We start from the raw sequence: 21,738 nt of genomic DNA on the forward strand, positions 1-21,738 counted from the left end.
TTAAACATTTCATGGCATTTACGTACTGAAAAACTGATTTTGGATGTTTTTCCGTCCCTTTGTTCCGTTATAGGCCTATATACTTACCTAAATTACCGTTCGATGTATCCAGACCAAATTTAAAATCAATATTTACATAAGATTTTCCAGAGCAGGAGAGTTTGAATTGTCTTCCTACTCCTTTCTCGAAAATGTTTCTAATGTTATATTTTACAAATCAATATTAGCCCCTAACTACTCTGGTGAAAAAGGTTACATTTACACTCCAGTGGGGCCAAACAGACATCAATTGTTTCTTTCCTGATTATTGATTTTATAATGTGTTTTTTTCTAATTCCATGGCTAAATTAATGTTCTATTTTTCTCGTAATAGAAAGTTAACAATAAATATCAGCCCCTTCGATGAGAAATGCAAATCTTCTGAGAGGTTACTAGCGTTATGTTGAGAAATATGAGGCAGAATATTTTTTTTTTCAAGAAGACAATTCACCAGATGAGCGATGTAAAGCTGCACTGAAAATAACTGTCACCTGGTTTCGCATCATCACTGTCAGGTATTTCTTCAAGACACAATAAGATACTATTGATTCAGTGACCGCTCTTCCAACTGAACTTCCGTTACAAAGCTTTCTATGTCTTCGTTTGTTTCCTTTCCCAAATGTCTTCAAGACTCCGAGCATTCTCCTAGATATTTACTCTTTGTCTTGCCGTTTTCAAGTAAACCTTAATTTCAAATACATATTCCAATATATATATTAGTAAAGTGTCTTTTATTTTATTAAAAAAAATGCATTTTTACCTATTTGAAAATGGGCTACACCTAGAAAGTAAAGCCATTGCTAGAGCAGTGGCAATTGTTACGTCGTCTTGAGAGTAATAAGAAATACGTTTATACTCTAGTGGGTTATCTCAGCATATTGCCAAGCAAGTCATATTGCGAAAAGCCACCGTACTTGCTTTTGTTCCGTCTCCCTTATCCTAAAGGGCATAATCGTGAAGTATTTCACGAATTAAACTGAAATATTTCATTTCATGGGAGGCACTGTAGCTCAGTGGTAGAGCCTTTACCTCTGGTGCGTGGAGTCATTGGTTCGAACTCCGGCCAAGTAAGTTGGTGGACAACGTCATGTCCGTAGGTTTTCTCGGGATACTCTCGTTTCCTCCCCATTATCATTCACTTGCCTTGATCATTATCTCCCTTTGCCTAAAGGGCATAATTGTGGAACGTTTCATTTAATTTCATTCACTATTTACACAATGATAGTTATGCAAAACTATGTGGGTGACAAGAAACCAGCTCTTAGGGGTGATTCTTTAGAAGATTTTTTTTCAATATTTCAGGGGATTTTCTTTACACTTCATAAATAAATGCTTTATTCGTAACATTTTAGTACGGTGTAAATAGTCTCTCATTTAAAAGTCCCTAAGCGCTAGTTTACTTTTAGTGATAAATTTTCTTGACCATTTTCCTAAAACATTCTAATCTTGCATTTGCTTCATAAATACGAAATTTCAACAATAACTGTAGTACTATTTAATTTAATTTAAGAAATGAGATCGAGAAAGTATAGTCCATCGGTCCGAACCCTTTTATTTTGATCAAATCCTTCCCCGTTCCCCGAAACAAATTTCACTGCAAACAAAACCACTATTTCTACTACCAATCACCATTCCTTGGTGTACTTATCAACTAATATGTGCACTATATTTTCACTTTAAGATCAAAATTTCGGATTAGATATACCAACAGTTCGTGCACAATTTGTAACTTTTATCCTTTATCAAGGTATGTGTATATTTTTTGAATAAAAATTCTCTGCTCGTACAATTTTCGTTTTTAACAATTTTTACAGTTGAATCATTGGTTTGAAATCTTACATTCGTTATCGAAAGTAGGGTAAGGGGAGAAAACAAGGAATGTCCATGTATGACGTTTTTCCTATCTGTTGGTGACTCTTGGTACTATTTGACTGTATATGCCATGCATGCGTAGATGTAAAAATGTCCATGTAAAAAGGGGCAAAAGATGTAACTAACCCTATTCTTTTTACGTGGTTTTCAATATTAAAACGCCTTTTTCTCGTAAATGCAGTTTTGTGACATTCCTTTCGTTTTCCCCCTTACCCTTCATTTGTACCATATATTCGTGGAAGAGGTGATTGAGGAGTGAAATAGAAACTATGACTTCAGAAAAGGACCTTAGCTTACACTCCTACACTACTTAGCATGTATAACCGGTATTGGACACCTGTGTTCATCTAACCCACCAGAGTGACAGGTTATTTTTAAAAATATTATGAAATTTTCTACATATATATATATATATATATATATATATATATATATATATATATATATATATATATATATATATATATATATATATATATATATATATACCTTCTCATTTTCTACCCACTCACCTTGATTGAAAGGTCTTCCTTGACCTAACGTAATGATATGGCTGTAAAAGAAAGCATAGGTGACATGTAGACTTATTTATCATAACAGATGAACTCGAATATAAGTAAGGTGGTCTTTGGCATCGTTATCTGCCCTTCACAGACACTCTATAATAAATAGTCATTGTTTGGATGATAATATTTGACCTTTTAGTTGAGGACACTGAACTAGGTACTGAATAAATAATATGAACAACATCTAAAGAAAGGATTTGTTATCTGATGTGAGGTCACACTGAGGATGAACATATATTTTCCACTTTTTCAAAAATCTCAAGTTTAGAAAAAGTAATTGTAACAATCAAGTTCTTTTATTTGATTGGTTGCAAAGGATGCAAATATCAGACAGTGTTCGTAGTTTGAGGTAGGGAACTTTCGTAGGTAAATTTAGCAAAAAGGGGGAAAAAGGGATTTTTTTCGATAAAACGTGACAATCCAGACAAATTCAAATATTAGTGGTGGCTGATTGGCCAACATAAATCCTTAATTGTTTTCTTTGTTCTTCAGAAATAAAACAATAAAATAGCAATAGTGTATGTATTTGTGTATGTGTGTGTTCAAATTAGCACAATTTGCACCCACTGTTGCGTGGGGGTATTTACGTGTAGGAAAAGTTAAAAAATACAACCAAAAATAAATTATCAAAATAAATGTGGCTGGCACTTCCTTTAATATAAATTAAATTAATCTTACCACGTAACTTCTGTCAGGCACGTAGCCAGGATTTCATAATTGGGGGGTCCGTGACGAAATAATGTGGTTATCACACCAGGGGCTCGATCATTCTAAACTATATTACTGGCAACATACCCATATTGGTTTGTTAGGACAATAAAATTAGGATATGTTAGTAAGTATCTTAATAACAAACTATGAAGAAATCTCGAGTAAAAGAATATCAAAAGTACTGAAAAAGATATAGTCTTCCGAGATCATTCGAACTCGGTTCTTCTTGTTTTCTTTCTTCTTCTTTTTTCTTATCTTCGTTTAATGACGTCGAGGATAGCAAAGAGAACTCTTTTAGCAGTAAAAGCATCCTATAAAATGGATTAGTGTCGCCGTGAAATTGAAAATTTCTTTAACAAGTGAAACTGGAATATATATTGCCAGGCTCATATTACTGGTGATTATGGGCATTTCTTAAGTTCTATCTCAGAGTCTATCTGATAAAACCGATTTATCGATCGTCATTTGTAGTCCATAGGATTAAGATGACGCTAGATGCTCCGTTACAATAATATCCATCTTTAACGTGAACCCCCGTTTTCTCCACACAAAGCTCCTCATAAGAAAGAGTAACGTAACGCTTGCTGTAGCTTTTTATTTTTGACGATGATTCTTATTTTTGTTTCATCCTTTCTTATTTTCTTTTCATTTCTGGTTTCGAAAGGGATCCGGACCCCTCAGACCCACCCCTTGGCTACGTGCCTGCTTCTGTTATAAGAATTTGACACTCAACAAACCAGGAAAATTTGATAAGAAAAGGGGAAAAAATGTTCTCAGTCGAAGGAAATTTTTTTAAGGAAAGCTTCGGAAACTGCTGTCAGACGATAAATTTCCAGGACTGTCAATTCAAATTTTACACTGGCAGAAGTTGTATTGTAGCCTTTTACTCAAATACACATAAATAAAAGTTGAACATCAATTTACCCCAAACAAAATTTTTGGTAATAAAATAACTAGAATAAAATTCAGGGTACACAATGGCACAAACTTACAACTGAGAGAGACAGATAACCAAACTGTCTTTCAATTTTCCACATTGTTAAAAAATGATTTTCAATTCTTTTTGAATAATAGTCGAGTTGACCTATCTGGATTTTCGAAGGGTGTTCAGTTCTTGAAAATACATGTTTAAAAAAACTGGTTTGGCTCTCACATACTACAGTACCTAATGTATTTATATTAGGTACTACAGTTAATTACTGGAGTTTGTGTGTAAATAATGGTTGTTTTATATTATGCATTATGAGCACATTGTGCATGAAATTGTGTGTGTGTGTGTGTGTATTCACAACTGTATTTGTGTTTCGGTCTTTTCCTGCCCTTAAAATCAGTCATTTGCCTACCCCTTGGAAAAAATCCTACGGGCATCCCTGATTTAGAGTAAATAGGCAAAATGATCATGTAAATCTCACCAATGTCAACTAAAATATTGTCGCTGACACAAATTATATATATTATAATTAGTAATCATATTGAAAAACAATTTCAGGAACTTGATAATTGCTCAATATTATTAATAAGTTATCCAAAGCTTTTTTTGCATGAACTTGCTCAAATATTAATCACGTCTGATCAAAAGTACACATGATCTGACTCGTTTCGTCAAGACTATCACGTGAAAGTGTATGTCATGCAAGTCTCACATTATATTCTGAATCCGTGTATCATATAGCCTTGCGGCAAACTACTCTATTTTAAGTACTATGATAATATTAACCATTTATTGAAAGCAAGAAAATATATTAAAATATCTGTTGATTGATATTAAAAAAAACTTACATCATGAAAAATGTTTGTGTATTTATCAGCAGAACAATGAAATATGTTTTGTAATACTTTCAATGATAATATAAATTAAATGGAATATTCATTGTATCTCTTCAATTGTTCCCAAAGTACGTAGCATAAAATTGTAAATTGTTTCAAATATTTTGTAAGATCTATTACACGACAATATAAAACCACTGTATTATTTCCAGCTTATTTTATTATTATATAAAATATTTTGTTCTGTATCTCTACACACACACACTAGTGTTGGTAATAGTTACTAAACTACAAACCCTTTAGACATAATAATTTCTTCTACACATCACGCAACAATAAATGTATTTTTATCACGACGTCGCTATCTAGAAGATATTAGCAAAATATCATACACAAGTTAGAAAAATGTATACAATGAAAACATTAAATTATTTATAGTTTGGAAAGGTCTTTACGGAGAAAAACGTTTGTACAGTATATTATGTGGAAAATATCTTTATTTGCCTTCTAAATATTCAGTTAGCTATAAAATAACGTATAACATTTTGCAAGAGGTTCTGTCAATCACGAAATAAATACTTAATACCAAATTACCAGTACCTTTGTTTACAACTAAAGCACGATTGCTGTAAACTTCACCTAATTTCGAGTCCTCAAAGGTAAGCACATAGAGTAAACCTACACCTATATTTTTTTAAAGTTTATTCCACTCTGTTTTCATGTCATGTTATGCGTGAATGACGATCTTTGCTATTGTATATATTTAAGGACATAGTATAGGATTTTCCTTCTCCCATTTTTTAAGAACAAATATTATTTTTTTTAAATGGATAATTACAGTACCATTTCTTTTAGAAGCACGTGTTTTTTTTATTAGTTTCAAAAAGTATATAGGAATGTAAAATTATTGCTTCATTGTGGCTTGGTAGTTACGTGTACTTATGTATGCATACGTATGTAGTCTTTGAATGTATATAAAGGAAACCGGTGAACTTCTCCAACACAGTCTTGCGATCTGACGTAGTGTCATCTTATCCAAGAGCGACATCATGTTGAAAGTGGTAAACATGTCTTTTTTTAATAATATTTCTTCTAAATAAGTACCTCCTTCTATCATTGTATATATATACTATAAGTTTTGACCGAAAGATATGGAGTTTATCATTAGATATGGAGTAATTTATTGATAATACATAAGAAGTCTTGTGTAGTCTGACAAGGAAATATTAACAAGAAGATTAACTTTGAATCTTGATAGATTGGGGTCGCCTTGAGAACCAGTGTTCGTCAGAAAAATGGCTTGTAACATTGGTCAATGTAGCAGATCGAAATATTCAAAGGATTCGTAGTCATAGTGACATTGAGAAATAGGATAAGTGAATAGATTGTTATATTTGTTCGTACGTATGAAACGACCCCCCCCCCTGAAGCGATAGTGATAAAAGCTTAATCAATATGCGAGATGACGGAAATAGGCTCCCTAGCGCAAGTATGTTCTTGTTTGGTTATCACACAGCCATATAATAGGTGAAAAATATCCAATTTGTGCGACAATAAAATTATAACTAAACATTCGCCCGTACAATGGCTCATAAAACAGCAAGTGATCTGGAAAGTGATAATGTGCGGCACGTACATATCTTTCATGTCAGTGACTGCAAAATCCGCTCATCATATGTGAAATAAAGCGACAGTGTTATTTTGTGGTAGTAAATGTGTGCAATTAAGTTGAAGTAGTGGTCCAAATGAGTAAGTGTCTATACTGTGGAAATTTACAACAGCAAGGTTCAGTTAGTGAATTAAGTGATGCGGTTTGAGCCAGTATTCTAAATTGGCTCTGAAAGTAGATTGTCGCTGAAAAATGACATATCGAGTTCATAGAAATGTGCACAAAAATGTAAGTTTTGTAGGAACATACTACCATGTTTAAACAACACAATGAGCTTTAAATTTTGTTTTAAATAGTTTATTGTCCTCCTTTTAAAATTTCTAGTTTTTCTCTCCTTCGCCCAATTGTGTCAAAACTTTCTCATTAAATTTTCGTCTCACCAAACAATTTTCTTCCATTTTTTCGAAACCAACATTTCAAACATTTTCAGTCATTTCGTACAGCAATTCTGCAATGTTTACATTTCTGTTCGATATAGTTATTATACTATGAACAAAAACATTGATTGAAGAGTCTTCTTCGTAATTACTAATTTTAGTCACCAAAAAGTAGGTTTTTCTTCATCTTAAACCTTTTTTTGATATTCCTATTCTTGCTATTCATTCGTCTTCACATTTTCAGATCTTTGTTAGTTACCGCCTAGAAATCTAAAACTAATCACTTATTCTACTTTTCCCCATCTAATTTCTATATATGTCACATTTTTCATCGTTTCCAATCATCAATGGTTTCCTTCTTTAATATTCATTTTCATCCCATATTCTTCACAGCTATTCTCCAAATTTTATAATATTCTGTTAATTTTTTGTTTTAGGTTCCGTTATGGGACCCATATCATTTCCTAAGCTAGTTCACTTAACCTATCTACAGCTTGAAGGAATACGAGGCTCGTATTGCTCCGTATATACCCTTCTTGACTACATCCTTTAACAAATGTTGAATAATGTTGGTAAAAAGTAATACCGCTCTCAGAAAAAAGTACATATCCTCTGTCACTCCTTCTGCTACCCTAGCTATTACCTCTTTATCAAAATAGCTCACTTTTGTCTCGAATTGCCTCTAACTGTGATTATGTGCGCGGCACTTACTAAAGTTTAAAAAATTTCGCCAAATTTAAAAATAAAACGTCTCTCCCTGTTTTCATCCTCGAATAAAAACTGAATATCCGAAATTATATTATATGCATATGCTAAACTTCTATTTTATTATTTGATGATTGTAAAGATCAATCCTATTATAAAATTACGCTTACTGTATTTTTTAAATATGTAAAAAAAAATAAAAAAATAAAAATCTTTGCTTCCTCTTCACAACTCAACACACAACGTCTTTATCACCGTTATTACTTTGATTGATTAAGATTTGATGGAAATGTCAGTTTCGAGGCTATTTTTCCCCGTCCCGAATCTCACCATTATCACAATCACGTTGGTGGGCCTTATGAAATTGTAATGCTTGTACGTTCGTTTGTTAGTCCGCATCACAACTCTTGAATCAAAGTAAATTTTTAAATTCTGTTGCTTTTTTAATAGGGTATCGATGATTTTTAACGGTGGTTATTCATATCTCATTCATTCATAAACCTAAGTTTTGGGTAGTACTAATATGTAACCATCAAAACATGTAAGAGTTACTGGTTGCATATGCATCTAGGCGAAAATGTTTTTAGTTATTCATCATGCTTACTAGAAATGCAAGTACATTTCATTCATTCATAGATGTACGTTTTGTATTGCTGTCTTTCCTTATTTACTAGAATTTATTATTATTATTATTATTATTATTATTATTATTATTATTATTATTATTATTATTATTATTATTATTAGAGTCATCAACCAGTTATTCTGATAATCAACCTTGCCAGGAAAAGGAGAAATTACAGAGGTTACAAGTTTTACATGAAATTGAAACGTAATAAAATTTATTAGTTTAACGTCCCACGCTTATGCCCTTTGACGATCAATGAAAATGAATCATCGTGAAATTAATTTCTTGTACGGAAATCGAAACTGGGACCTAATAGGGTATCTGGGACCAAAGGCACACGCGCTACCTAAAACAAGGTGTTGTAAAACAGAAGATTTCATAAGACTCATTTTATAAATACTACACTCAACACTTAACTTGTCATAATTATATAAATGTTACAGGGCCGGATTTAGGGGGGTGCACCCTTCTTTGTTGTAAATATACACTACCTAAAGTGAGAAATCAGCGGTGACTTTTGCAAAATCAATAGTTTCAGTCAATTTTCTGAAGGTTGAACGAAAAGGATTCATCGAGAGCAGACACTGAGCATTTCCAGGGCAATTCCTCATTTAAACCATAGATGCCTAAAGGCATTTAAAAAACTCAAATTTAGTTCAAATGTATCGGCAGTTATTTGGTTCACCCCCCTCAGAAAATCCTGGATCCGGCCCTGAATGTTACTTTTGTCATTCCCGTACTATAACAACTTTTGTGAACACAGGTTCCTAATGAATCATAGCCTGAAAAATCATGTCAGAATGAATCACTACATTAGAAACTACTACAGGTGAAATTAAAATCTTAATTGAACACTTTTTGAATTGTTTTACTCACAGTTGACAAAGATTTTATCACTATTGAAGTTTCTATCTATGAATGAGAATTTCAATTAAGAAATAAATCACTTTTCGAGGAAAGACTTTCTCGGTGAAAATCAACAGCATATGATACTCCAACCTCATAACGTAGTTATTCCGGAGTATCTTTTATTAGTGTGATATCACGAAAATATATATATATATATATATATGAATGTTGACCAGTATCACAAACTTGATTCTACCTGTATCAAGGAAGTTAAATATACAGACAATGCATAGTTACGAATAATTTATTAAAACTGAGAACCTGTTTCTTATTTGTGAAGCGAAGAAGTCTTAAAAATGAGATTTTTGAATGTTAATTTAGGGGAAAATATATTCAATAATGAGGAAATTCCTCAACTATGAGCTTAAAAAAAAGAAAAAGGAAAGAAAGAAATAGGGTACCTATGAGATATGACGTGACAGAAAATTCCCAATAGAACTTAACACATTTTCCACGAGAAGACGACTTTTACGACACCTTTTCGATGCAATCTTTCAGTTTAACGTCCCACAATTATGCCCGTTAGGCTAAGGAAGACGGATGATTAAGACAGGTGAATGTGAGGAAACGGGAGTACCGCGAGAAAACCCACGGGCACGATGTTGTCTACCACAAACTTTCTTGGCCGGGGATCGAACTAGAAACCCCACGCACCAGAGGTAAGCACTCTACCACTGAGTCAACACCTGTTTGAGATGAGAAAGCCTCAACTCTTGTCTTTGATTCAACCCTAGATAAAAATATATTTAAAAGTATGTAAATAATCTAGTTTTTAAAGAGGCGATTCTTAGATACATGTAACATACGTACATTGTAAGGTAACAAAAATGCATCGCGAATGAACGAATGTTTTTTCTCAACGCATTCTTTACTTCTTTTTCAGATACTTGTTCTCCTGGTGGTATTGTCTGTTGCTTTGTGTCAATACCATCCTTCCTATCCTTACTACAACAGGTTCGCAGATCCTTATTATGGATATAGAGGACCATATAATCCTTATCATGGTTACGGAGGATATCATCCATATCACCCAGCAGCATACAGGCCATACTATTAGAGTAAGTCATAATATATATCATCCTATTTCTAATTTCAGACAATGGAGAAAATTAGATAAATCGAAGGGGGAACCTATGGTCAAAAGTGTTAGGATTACTATGAAAGAAAGGAATAATTTTGGAGGTAGTTAAAAAGAGGATGTCCAAATGAAATTAAATTAAGTTTCTATGTTAATGTCCCACAGATGTGTCCTTTAGTCTAGAAGATTAATGGAAGTGAATGATTGTGAAATAATTGGTGGAATGAAAATGTGCCAGGTTATATGATGACCTCAAGAAATGTTAGAAAATGAGTGTTATGATTATCTCCTGATACTCAGGACGTTATGTTTTAAAATAATACTTAACTATTTAATGCTTACACTGATTGTTCAGAAGAATAAACTTTGTTTTCTGAAGGTGACAGAGAAGTAATGTGCTTCTGCATACTTACAATGTTTTAAAGTTTACAATGTAAAGTGGCTAACCTCAGTCAAATAAGTTGGAATTTCATTGAAATGAAATCTTTGAGTTTAACGTGCCCTTTAGGCTAAGGGAGACAATGATTAAAGTGGGTAAATGATGATGGAAGAATTGGTGGAATGAGAAAGTAGAAGTACCGCGAGAAAACCCACGAGCACGATGTTGTGTACCACAAATTTACATGGCCGGGGATCGAACAAGAGACCCCATGCACTAGAGGTAAGCGCTCTACAACTGAGCTACCGTACCCCTAGAATTTCATTGAATATTATGGAGGGAATTATAATTTTAAATCATTAACATATTTTGCATTCTCTTCAAACTGAGAATGAGACAGTTCGTTCTAATAGTTTATAAAAAGTACTTTGTAAAGTTGTTTACACATACACATATACTAATTCCATAAATCACTATTCTTCTACTACATGGCTTGTTGTTTAATAATAAGGTCATTTTAAACACATTATTCTTTTGTAGTAATTAAACCTAGATTATTCCTATAATAGTAAAAGTGAATCGACGGATTAGTAGAAATCGAGAACAAGAACAAAGGAATAATATTTTTTATTATTACTCACACACACATTACGTACAACATGTTTCAATCGTGATGGAATTTGTAGCTATGATTCTTCATAAACTAGTTTTTATGGTGTTGAAATTCTGCTTTTTCTGGATGATATATACATTGCCAGAAAAGCTAGACTAAAGTCAAAATAATAATAATAATAATAAGAAGAAGAAGAAGAAGGAGAAGAAGAAGAGAAAGAGAAAGAACAAGAAGAAGAAGAAGAAGAAGAAGAAGAATAGTTGTGATAGTAGTAGCAGCAGCAGTAGCAGTAGTAGTAGTAGTAAAAGCAATACTTCATTCATGTTTCTTAAATTTCACCTGTCAATTTTGCTTATATGTGAAATCATAAATTGTACGTGTATGTTTTAAATCATTTTTTTCTTTATGAATTGTACTAATGTCTTCTTCTCGTATCATAGCTACCAAAATACGTAATCATTTTAAAGAAGTTATTTACATTTCTTTTTTCCATTTTCATTTCAGTGATCGGTTGCATCATACCTGGATACTGGATTTGTGAAGTGGAAATCAATTGCGTCTCCTTTGGTCTCTGTTTTACTTTTCATTATACTAGTGGTGCAATAAAAATATTTTTAAAGTAATTTCTGAAGCTTTCTTTATTTTAAAGTAGCCAGCACTTACAACGTAAAATATTTATGATAAATATACTGGTATATTTAATAACGTTTACTACCATATCGAGATCGGGACTTGTATAGACATACTTTTAATAATATACGGTAACTTGCTTCTGAAACCTTTCACCCAGAAATGCAGTGGGTCAGTGGGTCGGTGGGTCAGTGGGTCGGTGGGTCATTGGGTCAAGTGGGTCAAGTTTTCTGAGTGGGTCAGTGAGTCGTGGGTAAACAGTGTGACTCACTGTGACCCACCGTGACCCACTGCGACCCACCACCCACCATACCCACTGTGACCCACCACCCACAGTGACCCACTGCGACCAACCGACTCAGTATAATTTACCGACCCTCTCTGCTCACTGCATTGTAGACAGTATCTTCTGAACACTGGTAAATTTGTCTTCGTTTTACTTTCAAGACCTTCATTTCCCTTCCTTTTCCACTTGTTTCTGTCTACTTACCTGAGGTGAGTATATCTAACCAAGTGAAAAAAGAACTTCAGGCACTTTGGGATATTGATATTTTTAATTGTAATAATAGCAATAGGACTTATACTACTACTTGGCTTTCGAGACCTGTGAATTTTTAGAGGAGCTAAGTACTGGAAAAAATACATTTTTGAATCACTGTAATATATAAATTATTATATAAATAAATGAATGTAACTATGTGTACCTGATCATCACGGTCAAATTGCAAAGTCAAATGAAATTACTTTTGGTACATAGTTAGGCCTTAATCCAAACTGGAATGTTATATTGCTTTTATTATAATGCATATCCTAAGGAGGTAGTGAGGACCCGAATTTTTGAGAAAAAGATGAGTATCTCGCAAGCAGTTAAACTTACGGAGCTGAAATTCAGTGTATTACCCCTTTATTGAAAATCAACAGAATGTATCCTAGTGTTTTTTTTTTAAATTCTTCTTTATGGGAAGGGGAGCACTTTCTATATATGGAAAATTGGTAGTAAATTGCTTTGTAAAGTGATCGAAAACGATCGATGTTATTTAAGAAAAAAAATCAGAAACAAAAAGTACAGTGCTTGGCTTCATATATCCATTGCTTTCTACTATAATAATTGCTGAAGCTTATGTTTATTATATGGAGCGCTTACAGCACAGGGCAATCAATCCATAAAGTTGTGAGAAAAATAGGCATAAAATTTGTACTATAAGCTTAATTACACGGAAATTTGAAGTTTGGATTGTACGCATAATTATATGGAAAATTTTAAACTTTTTTCCCTTTACGTTGGTCTACTTACCTTGATTTGGAACGTTCAAATTTCATCCTTTTTCCACTGAAAATTGATAATTCAACAAGGAATAAATTATACTATGATAATTTAATTGAAATTCATCGTAATTTGGCACATGGCAAACAGCAGTGTGGTAATTGAAGGGGAAGAAGGAGGGAAATTCCCATTCACCTCTAAACACTTTCCAGGAACCTCGTTCCCTTTCGCTTTCTACAGGGGGAGGGGACTTGGTAATGGCATCAAACCGTCATGTGTAATTACAAAAATTAAATTTATAAACAAATAAGACATAATCAGTTTATCAGGCTTTAATTGATAATTTATGCACAATATTCCCTATCAAGGGCGTGGTAAATGAAGTTTCTATTCTCCATGAGTTGGCAAATGGAAAAGATGTTGTATGTTGATAGAGAGATGATACTTCTTGCTGAGTATTTCAAAACTGACCAAAAAAATCGTTATCAGACTTAAGTCTAACAAGCAGATTGTCGATGAGGAGTTGCAGAAATCGGGTAGAAGTATTATCAATTTCCACGACAGAATGCGAACGGGGATTTCCCCTTATGAATTTACAGATGACTGATATTAGAAATAGATTAAGTGCTCAAACATTGTGTAACTTGTTGTTCATCAATGTTAATGGCCCACTGCTAGACAAGCTCAAAGTAGACTAGCAAGTTATTTCTTGGCTGAAGGATGTACATCATTCCGCTGCGGATGATTTACCACCAAAAACTTACCAACAGGAAATAAATCCGATTTCATATTTGTTTTAAGGTGGAAAATTACGAGTTATGGAAAATGTTTACTTGTATTACTAATGGCTTATTTGTGTTATTCAACTTTGTAGCTAATTTTTAGTAAGTCTCTTCTTTTCTTTAGGTAAACTACTTTGAATAAATATTCAAAATAATTGCAGTTATGCATATTTGTAACTTAAATTTAACGTGGTGTTTTAGTGATTACACAAATTACAATTATGAGCATACTTTATGGAGATGCTCTCACATAGGGTACCCGAGCATCTTTATACACTATGAAAAACTGATTTTTCAAGTCTTTTGTGAGAAAAATACTGTGAACTGAGAAATCATAACCTTTTCCATATTGTACAGGAGTATTTTCCTGCAAATAGATGTTTCTTTTGGAATGCGTTCAGATATTGACACTTGCAAGAATACTCTCTTAGTTCAAGTATATTTTAGGCACACACTAATTTCCCCCCGCCTCGAACTGTTTCAATTTTCTCACTGACAAACACTTTACCATTTTATATCGTAAAGGTCAGATCCACCGTTATTGTAACAGAGTGGTGCTTGAGCAATTGACTAGAAATTCAAACTCCGATTAGTGACAATTTCAGTCTTATTTTATTACAAGTGTAAACTCTTTAGTCAGTTCACAAGAGACCATGGATCGTGTTCAGAGTTGATGGCGATGGATTTTGATGAGTCAGAGTAGGTCCCAGTGGATGAAGTGGTTCAGGGTGGATGGTGGGTCGCGGTGGGTCAGAGTGGGTCACGGTGGGTGGTGGGTCAGAGTGGGTCACCGTGGATGGTGGGTCACAATGTGTCATGGTCAGTGGGTGACGGCGGGTGGTGGGTCATGGTGGGTCGTGGGTCAGAGTGGGTCACGGTGGGTAATTGGTCAGTGGGTCGTGGGTCAAATTTTAATTGACCCACGTCAATCATTCTAGTTTTGCATTCCAGAAAACAGATTCAAGTATTTGCTTTCGTTTAAGAGTAAGGGGGCACGGTGGCTCAGTAGTAGAGCGTTCACCTCCGGTGCTTGGAGTCCCTGGTTCGATCCCAGCTCGTGCCGTGTGGATTTTGTGGTGGACAAACACCGTGCTTGTGGGTTTTCTCGGGATTCTCCCGTTTACTACCACTTTCTTTATTCCACCATTTCACTCATCTCTGATCATCACCGTCTCCTTGAGCCTAACCGGCATAACCGTGGGATGTAAAACTTAAAGATTTCATTTTTTCTAAGTTCAGCTTCCATTAGCATGGAGGATAAGAATCGTATTGAGTCTCGGATACACTGTAAAAATTTCATAGGTAAATTTACAAAAAATTGTGACAATCTGTTTGCTAAACCTCTATGTAAATCAATTTACACCTATAAAGTGAAATTACTATATGAAATGGTGTAAAGTTACATTTTTATCAATAAAAATATTTTTTCTTATAAATTTACTGTAAATTTGTCAAAAAAAACAGCAAATTTTGTAATAAATAATCTAAGGAAATGTATATCAACTTACAAAATGATGGGTAAACGATTTACTTTGATATTTGGCAATTTAATTGCAGATTTTTTTTTTTCAGTTTACGTAAAGGTGTACATATAGACATTACAATGTTATACATCTCACTAGCGTGATTAGTAAAAGAGGAAATGCTGTATTGCTTTACGAAACGCGATGTTTTATCTAAAGCTTAAACACAAATTTGCGAATTAGTAACGTTTGCTAATTGAGTTTCTTTATAAAATAGTATGGCTTGCGACATGACGATATTAAGTACTATTGAAGAATGGAGTCAGGGTGGCTCATTGGTAGAGCGAATAGTCGAACGGCCTGAAACGTTACACTGCCAATTGTGAAGCAAATCCCGTGGTAATAGGTATATATCTAAATTGGCTATCAGCAAATCAGCGGCCAGGAAATTAGCGGGGAAAGACCACGTGCCTTAGGCCATTGATCCCGACACATGGTATGACGTCTTAGGGTCATGGACCTGTCAATACCCCGGTAACGTGGTATGACGTCATGTGATCTCCGTGTTAATGACCTGTCACGTGATTGTTTCCCGCCAATTTCCCGGGCTCTGATTCACTGACGGTCAATTTAGACACACCTGGGTCCATACTATTCCCATCGATATTAAAAACAAAAAGAAACTGTATTACTAACAGTTCCATTCTATCGTGATCTTATACTTAAACCGTAGATGATAGAATCGTACTAGTCTCGATTACAATAGAAAAATACGGCAAAGATGAAGAATACTCTTGTATTAATAAATCTATACCACAAAATATTTCTTCGCATCCGCTAATGTTTCTGCTCTGTGGCAATCACTATTTAAATACGAAATCCTGGTCGATTTCTGCCACGTTCAATTTCAGTATCGAAATTAACTAACAGGTTTAACCTGTTCTTAGGATTCTCAGATTGTATTTCAAAACGCACTTCGAACTACCTATCACCATTTTTTAAGCTTTCGGATCAATGTTGAAACCGAAAAGTGAATTCAACTATTTCTGTTTTCACTTCAGTGATAAAAGCAGAAATAAGTGTATCCTTAGGACACCATGTTCACTCAACGGTTATAGAACCGAAAATGGGGGGAATTTATTCTGCTTCCAGGTACAATAGAGTAGTGGTTTCCAAATTAGGGATGTGAAAAGCGAGTAAACGGGGCGTATATGAAAATGTGTTTATATATGTATTATGTTTGTATGTTCCAGCATAACCCTGGAACGCCTGGAGCGATTTCAACCAAATTTGGTACATACACTACTTACAAAAGAGTACTGTCGAGGTAAGACCCTCTAGTACACAAAGACGGGAGTGAAAGGGAGAGAAATATAAAAATAAATGGAAAATTAACAATATTAGTGTAGAATCCATAGTTTTCGGAGGTCCATAAGCAGATTGGTTATAGTTACGATTCCTTTTAAATTCAAGTTCAGCCCCCAGTGACGGTAAGGCCTACGGGGGTAGGAGGGATGACATAAAAATTATCGAAAAAGACCGATATTAATGTTGAATCCGTAGTTTCCGGTTTCTCTGAGATGAAGCGTGACATGCCGTTTAAATACAAATTCAGCCGCCATTATTACTCCCAATGGAGAGGGAGAATGATAACGTAAAACTAACTCAAAATGATGTATATCACTGTTGAATCCATAGTTCTCATTGTCCCTAGTTTGATTGGTGATAGTTTTGGTGCTCTTTAAGTCAAAGATAGCTCCCAGGGAAAGGAAAGGGGGGAAATATAGAAAATGATCAAAAATGACCGATATTAGTGTCAAAGCCATAGTTTTCAGGATTGTTTAGTTAAATAACATCATTCCAGATGTCGTTTAAATCCAATTTAAGCCCTTATTAGCCCCCGGAATGGGGTCAAATGGTGACATGTAAAAATATGGCTTGCGATATTAGTATCGAATCGTTAGTTTCCAGTGTCACTAAGTTAATTGGTGGTAGTCTTGATGTCGTTTACGTAAAAGTTCATTCTCAGGTGTAAGACTCCCTTAGCTCTTCAAGAGGAAGCGGGGGGGGGGGGGGCAGACGTAAAAATTATTTAAAAAACGAACAATATTAATATCATAATATGGGAGCTTACTTAGATAAAGAGAGAGATTCTAGATGGAATTTGTGCTCAAGTTCAGATACCGGTTAGCACTCTGGGGGAGGGGAAATTGTGGCATGTAAAAATAATTGAAAATTGCCGATATTAATGTTGAATCTATAGTTTTTGGAGTATTTAAGCTGATTAGTGTCAGTTACGATGACACTTAAGTACACGTTTAGACTCCAGTAGGTGTAAGAAACCCAATACCTATAGGGAGAGCGGAAGGGGTAACATATAAAATGAAAGAAAACGACTGATAGTCCTATTAGTGTAGAGTATAGTTTGCTATGTCACTGAGATGAATAGCGATACTTCCGATGCCATTTAAATCCAAGGTCAGTATACATTAGTATTCCTGGGAAAAAATGGTGACATGAAAAAAAATTTAAAAAATACGACCTAAATTAGTATCGAACCCATAGTTTTCGGTGTCCCTAAATTTATTGGTGACACTCACGTAACCATTTAAATCTACATTAAATTAGTGTCGAAATTATGGTTCTCGATGTGTCGCCACGTTATTATGTGATTTTAATTCAGAATCTCCTCACACTTGGATGCATACAATGCTCTGGTTCTGTTGGGAAGGGTCTGATATTCCGGATATTGGCATTGGGACATACCGTATTTGACGTCCGAACTGGTAGTACACGTGTTCTATCAGGGAGTCTTGCTGACCAAAGGTGTACTTCAACATCATGTTGGTAGTTCATAGCTATACTTGCAGGCACACATGGACAAGGTTGTCCTATTGAAAGATGATATCAAGGTAATATCTCAAGAAAGGTAACACATGTGGACGCTGGATGTCCGTGACGTACCGTTCCATCAGAATTTCTGAATCGCTACCAGAGGTGACCTGAAGTCATAGCCGATGGTTCCCCACATCACAACGCCAGAAGTAGCACCGATTTGTGTTTTCAAAACATCGTCAAAATGTGCACTCTCCTCTCAGCACACCATACTTACAAATGATGGTTTTGTGAGGTGATGGCGAACCGAGATTCATCGCCTCAGTTATCCATACTTTTTGGTACGGCATCAGTCCAAACCAACCCGCATGTGTTAGCCTATGCATAGGACTGTGATTCATACTTCGGCTGCTGCTAGTCTCCAACCCTTGGTACTGTATGGCACAAGTTTTGTAGTGAGTCTATTAGTTGTACCCGGATGGCAGACGAGGGTGTTAAGAAGTTAAGATGTACATGGATCACAATAGATCGATCCTCACTTAGTGTTGTCAGACTTGCTCTACCGAAACCTTTATAAAGCGTGTGATTTCCCTCAACTTTCCATTAATTTCAACATGGAGCTACTCTTATACTTGAGTGTCCCACATGCTCGAATTTTCCACGATTCGATTTGCTAACCTCATGTTGAATCCCTTTTCATAATCTGTTAGGTCAAACTCTCACACGAGCACCCGGGATTTTTCATTGTTCTTCAGTGCTCATTAACGGCTCGACGCTGCTCGTACCCATTATTTGCCTTGTCATGCCTAACAACACGTTCTCGTGGTGGCAACACCAATGCACTTTGTTGACAGTTCTAGCCATCATAAATGATTGCAACTCTCCATGGGTACGCCCCTGATAGTTAATAAACACAGTAGTTGTATGACGTCGGTACAGAATTGAAGGAGATATTTATTCTACTATTGATTGGAAAGTACGTGCGAAGTTGTATTTGTGATGCTAACCGGTTATTATTTAGTGGTGTCAAAATAAGCAGATAAGTGTAATATTGTAGTTATTGTGGTATTACTTGAGCATTTCTTGGATGGAATAGGAATAAAGAAATGTTATTGAATTGTACTGAAGTTTCTTCAGTTTGTATCAAACTGTCATACGGATAAGAAGTCAGAAATCTCGATCAATTTTCCAACTTAAAAACTCTCACAGAGGGCTGGAGAGAGTTCCAGTTAAGTAATCAATGTTATAGCCAACAGGTTTATCTAGGAGGGGGGGGCAGTCGTTTTTGAAAGAGGGAGCTACAGTTAACAAAGCCAAAAACAAAAAAACAAAAAATTGTTACAGGTAGTGATTTTGAGGTCTGGAAAAACGGAAAATTGTAGCAGATGTGGTAGCAAGCTGTGCATTTTGTTATTTCTTACACGGAAGAAATACCATACTATTTTTCGATCGGTAAGGATCGGTAAATAATTTACTGTAAATTATAATTATATGTAAATTTTGTAATTTTTAAATGATTGAAGCTTGGTAATCTTACGATAATTTTTTAAAAGCTGGCCATTTGGGGAGCCTGGCCCCAACGGGTGTCCCCGTGGCTACACCGCTGTGAATAATCCTAGACGATGTTTTACATTACCGGTAATTTTACTTAGCCGTAGCCGGATCATTATTAAAATATTTGATTTAACCTTAATTTAAAATCATTTACCACCATAATCTGAATTCCTTGAATTTTGTTGATTTTTCGTCCCGGCGCCCCCTTGGTCGCGGCGCCCGAGGCAATTGCCCCGGTCGCCCCGCCCACGCAACGGCCCTGTTGTCAGTCACAAATCTATGCATTGTTTTCACAGACATTTCTGGAAAGTCGTTGGCGAGTTTAGTTATTGTGAAGAGGCTATTGGATCACACTTTCTCGTTAATGCGTTACACAAGATCGTCCTTATGAACACAGGGCCTTCCACTACGATAATTGGCATGAACATTTGAACGCCCTTCCCGAAAGTCTCTGCATCATTACCTGACCTTCCCTTCAGCCATTTCTGTTCGTCCGCAAATGGCACAAAATTCCCGAATGAATGTCAGCAGCATTCCGTCTTTTGGAGTTCAGATATCGTATGACAGGTCTCACTTGGCATTTGTGGATTTTTGTATTACGTCAGCCATTTCACCTGATTAATACTCGCACGTACGCAACCCCACTCGGACGATTCTGTCTCTGTTGCAAACACAGAATATTAGGACACGATCCTGCGCATTATCAACCTTATCAGTGCTGCCAACCTCGTGAAAAATATCATCCCTCCTTTTTGTATGCGCTTCCCCGTACATGCACGAGTACGAAATTACGTTGACAGTGGACCATTTCTTTCGGATGCTTAACTTCTTTATGTCAGTCATTGTATTATCAATATTATCATTAAAGAACTGAGAATTCGAAGCTGCAGCTGAAATCGCAGAAGGGTTCGGACATAAAACGCGTATAAACAACGAAGTGAAAGAAGGGAGAACATTTATGCACCAGGTAAACAAAATTGGGAACCACTACTCTGGATGAAATTAAGAAGCAAATGAGGACAAATTTACAAAACGAGATGAGACGAGAAGGGAATCAAGACGAGACGAGGAAGAATTCGCGAATCGATACGAAAAAAGGATTAGACGAAAATTACAAGACGAGACGACCTTGTTTTTCATCTCGTCACGTGGTCAATAATACTCAGAAAATTCCAAAATGAATGGCTTACTCTTGGTATGGGTTGGCTTTCCTATTGAGGGCCGCGGTGGCTCAGTGGTAGAGCGTTCACCTCTGATGCATGGGGTCCCGGGTTCAAACCCTACTCCCGCCAAGTGAACTTTGTGGTAGACAAACACAATGTGCGTGGGTTTCCTCGGGATTCTCCCGTTTCCTCCCACTTTCTTTATTCCACCATTTCATTCATTTCTCATCATCATCGTCTCCTTTATCCTAGCCGGCATATCCGTGGGACATAAAACTCAAAAATTTCGTTTCAATTTATTCTACAAAGATAAAAATTCTTTATTTCTTATTGTTGTGTTCATTGCTCTAATTACTGAAAGCTTACTACGCAGTCGGCGTTCCATTAACCATGGATATAAATGTATTGTTGAACTTGCCCAATGGGGCGAAGAAAGAAGAGGAGTTGTGTGAGCGCATGCGAGAAAATAAAAAAAGTGGATACAAGGTGATTTAAGCAAGCGATTTTGTTTATTTTACGCACATCAAGTGTTTTGTATATAAGGAAACGATTGAATAAATAAAACAAGACTTAATTAGATTTATTTACGGCCACAACTGTGGCCTTTACTTTTCAGTGCACGTTAGTGGCAGTGATACATAATGGACAGAGAAAGCGACCCTGAAGACCTCCCTGGTCCATCAGGGTTGGGACAAAGGACTTTAAGCCATCACCAGCAGCCGCCTGATGAACAT

At 35.4% G+C, this 21,738-nt stretch overlaps 1 long non-coding RNA gene across 1 annotated transcript; it reads left to right on the forward strand.

Annotated features, from left to right (window-relative positions):
• Nucleotides 1–5,974: 5,974 nt before the first annotated feature.
• On the forward strand, nt 5,975–11,918 carry LOC145667908 (uncharacterized). Its single transcript, XR_014127925.1, has 3 exons — nt 5,975–6,016; nt 10,127–10,301; nt 11,818–11,918. It is a non-coding gene; the product is annotated as an uncharacterized LOC145667908 (long non-coding RNA).
• Nucleotides 11,919–21,738: the final 9,820 nt, after the last annotated feature.

Source organism: Thermobia domestica, chromosome 1 (assembly GCF_964235325.1).
Source record: "Thermobia domestica chromosome 1, izTheDome1.hap1.1, whole genome shotgun sequence".
Classification (NCBI taxonomy): Eukaryota; Metazoa; Arthropoda; class Insecta; order Zygentoma; family Lepismatidae; genus Thermobia; species Thermobia domestica.